Below are 7340 nucleotides of genomic sequence, written 5' to 3'. Positions count from 1 at the left end.
CTTGTTCTTCATCCTTTTTCGGTTATAAAACCATGATTGTGTGAGATTTTGCTTTATCTATCCATAAATATGCATGCATGTCACTATCTTCAAGTTTTTGAGAAAATTCAAAGTTGGATTTGGTGGTTTTGAATTCGGTTTTCATGAAAACAAAAGGGTTTTGGTACTTAAGTGATTTAAAGTGAAGATGTGTGCTTGCATGTGTGTAATTAATTGAGAAAATTGGTGGTAGAAGGTTGGGAACCCCCGAATGGGGGCACCACCGTGAAGCCACCGCCACCGGTGATGAACTCCGGTGAACCGGTGGTGAGCAATGATGTTAAAAAATGAGCTCTAGTATTTAAATCAATTATTTTGTGTTTGCATGTGGTTTTTTTTTGAAAAGCCGAATGGTAGTGTAGTTAATAAGTTGATTTTGTTGATTATGGATGTTAATCTAGCTTAATGTTAAAAGATTAGGGTGATTAAAGATGTAAGGGTATGAAATTAAGTTTGCATGTGAGGTTCTTTGATAAATGAAGAAGAGGCCGAATGGTTCTTATTTTTTTGGGAAAATCATGTTGATTTGTTGGTGCAAATGATATATTGATAATTGTTTTATAAATTGTAGAGTAATTAGAATGAGTTATGGTTAAAAGTCCAAATTGAGGCATGCATGTTTTGATTCTTGGAAATTTTGAATGTCCCTACTTGATTAAGTTATGTTAAGTGTTAAATTGAGTGATCATCCATAATTACATTTAAATTATGAGTTTAAGTGAGTTGTAAGAATGAAATTGAACTAGTTTGGGATGATATACTTGATGCATGTCAAATAAGGGCTTTACATGTTTGATTCTTGATTGTGATAAGTGTTAAGGCCGAATAGGCCATAGGAAATAAAGGCCAAGACTTGATTTTTTGGTAATTGAAAGAATGATTGAGTGTTTATATGTGAAAATCTTTGGATTTGCTTGTTGGATTGTTGTTTTGGTTCGAATTAAGGATAAAAGAAAACGGGAATTAAGTTGATTGATTTTAAAAGCTACAAGTGATAGCTATGGTCGTAAGTAATTAGCTATGAATGAAATCTTGTGCACGTATAAGTTATAAATGTTTGATTTGAGGAATAGTCAAGATTTAGCGAGTATAGGTTGATGATCCAGTATATATATATAGATATAAAGGCTATGAGAAAAGAATATGTTATGTGCTATGTGCATGTGTGTATATAAGCTATACTCGTATAATTCGAGTCAGAAGTATAATCGAGCTATCGTATTGAGTGAACGTTCCAGGAACGAGAGTTGAGAAACTAATTGAGGTTTTGGTTTTAATTGTAGATTCGGAACGTGAGGGCATTCAGGCTAGGAAAGGGAAAGGTATACTAGGTGGCAGTAGTTCAACCTTCGTGAAACAGGAAAGCGAATTCAGGCAAGTAACTCTAATTACTTGTGTAAATGGTTATAGAGAGAATGTTGTTCATACCATGTAGAGTATTGAATTGTTAAAATAATGAACCCCTGTTATTGATTTGAGATACCCTGTCTTTAATCTTGTAAAACTGTTATTGATAAGCTTATTGATTCAACCCTTTGGTAACCTATCTTTTCTGTTCAAATTATTTGTTATGCCATGAACTGTTATAAACCCTATAATTACCTTTACGAACCCCTTGTAATGATGCCATATTCTTTGATCACCATATCCCCTATTGATCCTTGGAACAGTCTGATTCTTTTAACTTAAGTACCTTGTTATCATTGATTCAAAACCCCTAGAATTTCATCTTGCTTATCCTTGATTCGTTTCCTTCACTTTGATTTCTTGAAATTGAATCTAAGAATGAGTTTCGACTTGAAAGAGTCCGAATGATTTCATATTCTTGGTAATGATAAAATAAAATTTAGAAAACCTACTCTTTTTCCAACTCAAGGTTTTCCAAACGAATTCTTGATGGATTGGATTGGACGTGAGAGGCTAGTGGGACTAGTCCAGTCATGGTAAGAGGCTAGCGGGGCTAGTCCAGTTTAAGGCTGAAATTATGCCTTTAGTACCTTAAAGACCGGATGGAGGTCGGTACGGGCTGATCACCCGTATTATAATGAAATGAAAGATAAAGTGGTCCAATCAAGGGTTCTATATTCATTTTAAAAAGGAATTGAAACTTCCTACTCAGTAATGGGTTCTTTGAAAAATGAAAATGGTTTATATTGCTTTGAAAAGAGTTGATTGTGATATTGTGAAGCTTGTAGCTCGTGAACCCTGATTCTTAATTCTGTTAATCATTTAACTGATTCCTTATAATGAAAAGGTCGTCGCTTTCCACTTGAAAGATCCTTTGTGATCCCGATAATGATTTGTGATGAATGTCGACTTTCACCTTGCTTTGAGCCTTATTCCTTGAAAGCCCCAAAATTTTCTCTTCATACCCCTTTTCTTAACCCGAAAGATAGAAATCTGCTACCTAGAACAGATATAGTAGAATGCCCAGAGATTAGTAAAGTATATTGTGGATTTTATATTGTAGAACTGCTCTATAGTTACTTGCTGAGTTTTATACTCATATGTTTTGTTTTAATCTAACCATGGCAGTTAAGCAAGAAGATGGCCAGGCTTAGGCGCACTGCTCGTAAGAGCGTACCTGGTGGTCCCTATCGTGTTGAGGGCTTCCGGTTGCTAGAGCAGGTAGTGGTGTTTTTGAGTGAGCAAGGGCATAGCCAGAGAGTTGTAAAGATACAATGGGTTATCTGTCGGTTCCAAGCCGGAATCGATTATGTTTATTTAATATTATTTTGGGGTTGTAAGTTATATTTTATGATTGGTAGTTGTAATCTTGTCACATACTTTATCCTGTTTGACCATGTTAGTAGTTAATCGGGGTTTATGCGTATTTAATTATTAGATTAAAGGTGTGTGTGTCCTCATTTCCTAACCCCGAGATTGAGGGCGTCACATTAACTATGAGTACTACATTAGGTAGTCCGACTATGAACTTGTCAAGAGTTTTTATTATCTTTATGAACTTATTATTTTAACGTCGCATCATCTCTGAGGTTTATAACGCTTAGCTCTGATACCATTTCTTTAACACCCCCAAATCCGGGGTCGGGGATCCGGGTTGTCACGAGTTCAATTTCCCTTAATAACACCTGATTCTTAATAAACAATCAACTACTGCGTACTGTGACCCCACAATATACACACACACACCACAAGTTATAGTCTCAGAGATGAATACCAAAAATAACACAAGTCATTTTATTCCACAATTATAAATCATTAAACCTCAAAAGGGTTTCTGAATAAATTTACATATTCTTAGCCATTATTACAATTCATAATATACATAAGTCCGGTACATCAATATTTGAAAGCCTAGCCTATTGGTAGTTCCTACCTCAGCTACAACGACATCACCACCTACAGGAAAATGCGGAACGTTTCCTATCCGCTCACGAATTGGGAGCTTGGTCCTATTCATCTTGTCTATCTGTTGTTGTGTGATGAAAGAAGAAAGCAAGGGCGAGCAACAAGCCCACCGAAATAATATGTATAATGATTTACAATATATGAGCATTCTGATAGTACTCATGAAAGTCTTAGTCAAGCAAAAATGAACCAAGTTTGATATCTTAACACGACCAAGTCGCAAAATATTCAGTATATATGTATATATACTTTTCAAAATCTTGGAAGTCCTCTTCCATGCATAATATACACAGAGTTCCAATTTATAACTGTATAAAAATATTGTTGCAAGGTGATCTCATATATCTAACCTTGTCTCAACATTTTTCTGAAAATCTTTGTCATTCATAAGATAATCATTAACTAGATATAAGTTGAAAATATGAAGTTACAAGATACTCCAATATACATATATCTTTTCCGAATACTACTTGAACTACCACCGTTCAAGATATAATCAGTTTCAAACGTTCATCACATAGATGAGACTACAAGATAAGACTTGAATAGATTCAATCTTTGAAATATCTTTTGAAAGAAATGAAGTTACGAGATACTTCATTAAGTCCCGATATATAATACCCATATATATCTCTCTTACTTCCTGAAAACCTCTGTCAGGTAAAGTATGAACAGAGATGTAATATCCAACGAATTTGGAAAGAAAAGAATTTTGGCATAAACCCGATATCTTGCTGATCAGGAAAAGATACCCATTAAGTAACCTTTTCTATTGTAGATGGATGAATTCCTCGCTGGTCATCACCCTGGCCGCATTTGGACCTCGCGTTAGACCGTTACCCGGCCACTCACGCGTGGATGGACTGTCACCCATCCTCTTACACCTTCATAGACCGTACCTCGGCATGTCCCTTATGCCGACTCAATTAGATGGACTTACTTCCCGAACGTTGGGCAAGTAATCAAATTCTTTTATCAAAACCGCAACCTCGTTGTAAATATAAAATATACCACAGAGCTGAATCTCTTAGATTTTTGAGCGAGTATTCAAGTCCCCTTCGAAAGGAAGATTTTAAATCTGAAAACGAGTTTTGGGATCCGCTCTAACTTTTTAAAATTATTTTGAAGACACGAAAACATTTTTAAGAATGTTTAGAGTAATGTTTAATGAAATAAATCAGTCCCGATATATTAGAAAATATCTGAATATTATTTAAATAATATTCCAATAAAAGACAATCTTTATAAAAATAATTGAAGTATAAGTTTTAAAACTCATACTTGAAATGAATAATAAATAACAAAAGATATACTTATACGAAAGTACGATCCTTATTTGAATAATCGAAAATAAGTTTGATTATTATTCAAAACTATTGAATATACCTTATCCGATTAATAGTTATAGAAAACTATATATATATATATATATGTTAGTGTAGGTGCCCTAGAGGCAATACATTATTCTTTTATAATCTTTATTTCAGTTGATCATTCAATAAATGTATTTATTATGACCTTAATTACTGCGATATTTTGTTAGCATAATAAATGTCCTTAGAATCATGATACAAATTGTATAGTTTAAGTACATGACTTGAACGTGAGATTATATAATATATCATATTCTTAAAGGTCCCTAGTCGAGTATTATTATATAGGACAATAATAATACATAGATAGACTAGTATGTTGTTTGACAAGATAACCACATCTCATTGGTTATAAGTATGGGGATACTAAAGTCAATACATAGGTACATGTGAGAGTACATGGTACTGGACAGACCCACAGTGAGATTCTTCATGTTTAATAAAGTCATAAGAAAGACTCACAGTGATAATGGTGTAACGATCCTTTGACTTGAAATCATTATATTTCTATACGAGGATTAATATATTTTGACTACATTAAAAGTTACTTTTGATCGGGTGATGATACAAGTGGACATCGGATATATCATGAGTCGTATGAGAAATATGAATGATAGATATAGGATTTAACCCTCCTATAATTAGGAGAGATATTATTGGCCTCTTGATTGAGTGAGATTATAAAAGCATGGCCATGCTCAAATAATGATTTGTCTCGATAATCTACTCATGGATCAAGTAAACCCGGATTAAATGTTGAAGAGGATGACTAAATACATGCCTCGAGTTTAATCTATAATATGTATGGTTAAAGGGTTATATTACACGAAAAACATTAATCACGAAAGGTTTTATCTAATCACGATTTAATTATTGTTTAATTGGGTAACAATGATGTATTACTAGATACCGCTCATTGTTTATAATTTTATTAGAGAATAAAATTATTGCCAATTAAATAATAGCCTATAGGGTCGCACAAATAGAGCACTTAATAGAATAGTTAATTTAAATTATGGATTTAAATTAATTGATGATTATTTGAATTTTATTATAATTAAGTAAGACTTAATTGAGATAATATAAATTCAAATTAAAAGGAATGTTTTTGCCTATAATAATTAAGTATGACTTAGTTATTAATTAAATAATAGAAATTTGTTTTTATTATTTAATCCAATACCTACTAGGGTTGGGCTTTGCTGTTATGGGCCTTTTTAATCAGCCATTATAAATACAAAATGATAGGTTAAAGAGGCTTGTACGTTTTTGAGAAAACCCTAGCAGCAAAGAGAGGCAGAGGCAATTCAGATCATCAAGAAGGAGGCTAGTACATCCATTCCGTAGTCAAGTTCGTGAGACGTTCTTGAAGGTGCTCGTGTGGATACCATAGAGGTGTTTCTCCGAGAGGTAGACACAAAGCGTGATAGCTAGGATCTCCGTTGAGTTCGTGAAAGTTAAGCTCTTGAAAGGTATGATTCGTTATCTCCATAATCTGCCCATAATTATACATGGATCCTGTTTTTGGGTTTCAAAATTTTTGTTTTATTTACGTTTATCCGCTGCGTTTTATGCCTTCGAAACCCAATAATGGCATCAGAGCTACGTGTATAAGGGGCTGATTTGGTTACGTGTTTACTGTATTTTTACAAGTATGCATGTGTGATGAGTCTGCCATGATAACAGTTATGTTATATGAGTCTGCCATGATAACAGTTATGTTATATGAATGATATGATGAATCTGTTAATGATCTATATGATGATACTAGTATGTTTAAGATCTGCCATAACTCATATGTATGCGATCTTTTAAAATAAGTATACTGATACATGTTTTTGGTAACTGGGATATGGATCGTGTGTATACTGATACATGCTTCTGGAATAGTAGTCTGATACATGTTGTGCTAGTATTCTGATACTTGATTTTGCAAAAATTTCCGCCATGCTTAGGGTTTCATTTTTAATTTGTGCTTATAACATATGCTTTACTTATTTATTATTCTTGATTGGATCATGATAAGTGATAAATAGTATGTCATCTTTATATGATCTATCATGTTCTTTAATGGTTACTTGAGCATGGTGGATAGTTATGGCCTTAAGACCTTAGTTATAATGGTTTATTCTTTTGGTTTGTATTAAATACGACTTGCATGTCGTTTTCTATTTGTAGTTGTTTTATCTCAAATGTAACTCGAGTTCTTTTGTAAGTTCATTAGTATAATTCTTAATGTAACATCCAAGAAGGACAAGGAAAAGAGGAGGCATCCTATGGAGGCCAAGGAGACAATGGAAGCAATAGAGAAGACATATGTAATAGTTATTTTTACACCATAGACTGACCTTGATCTTTTCATTAGCCTGAAAAGATCACATAGGATTGGGCCATAACTATTGCACGTTTAATTTACGCACTTTTTATATGATGTATAAATAGTATGTGTAGAGTAGAAAATGCATGTTTTAATTAGATTAATGTTGCATGTATGTATTAGATACATCACCCATGCCATGCCTTTAAACAAGATAAAATCTGTAACGACTCAAGATT

The sequence above is a fragment of the Apium graveolens genome, chromosome 1 (genome assembly GCF_009905375.1).
Source record: "Apium graveolens cultivar Ventura chromosome 1, ASM990537v1, whole genome shotgun sequence".
Classification (NCBI taxonomy): domain Eukaryota; kingdom Viridiplantae; phylum Streptophyta; class Magnoliopsida; order Apiales; family Apiaceae; genus Apium; species Apium graveolens.
This window is presented reverse-complemented; position numbering follows the sequence as displayed.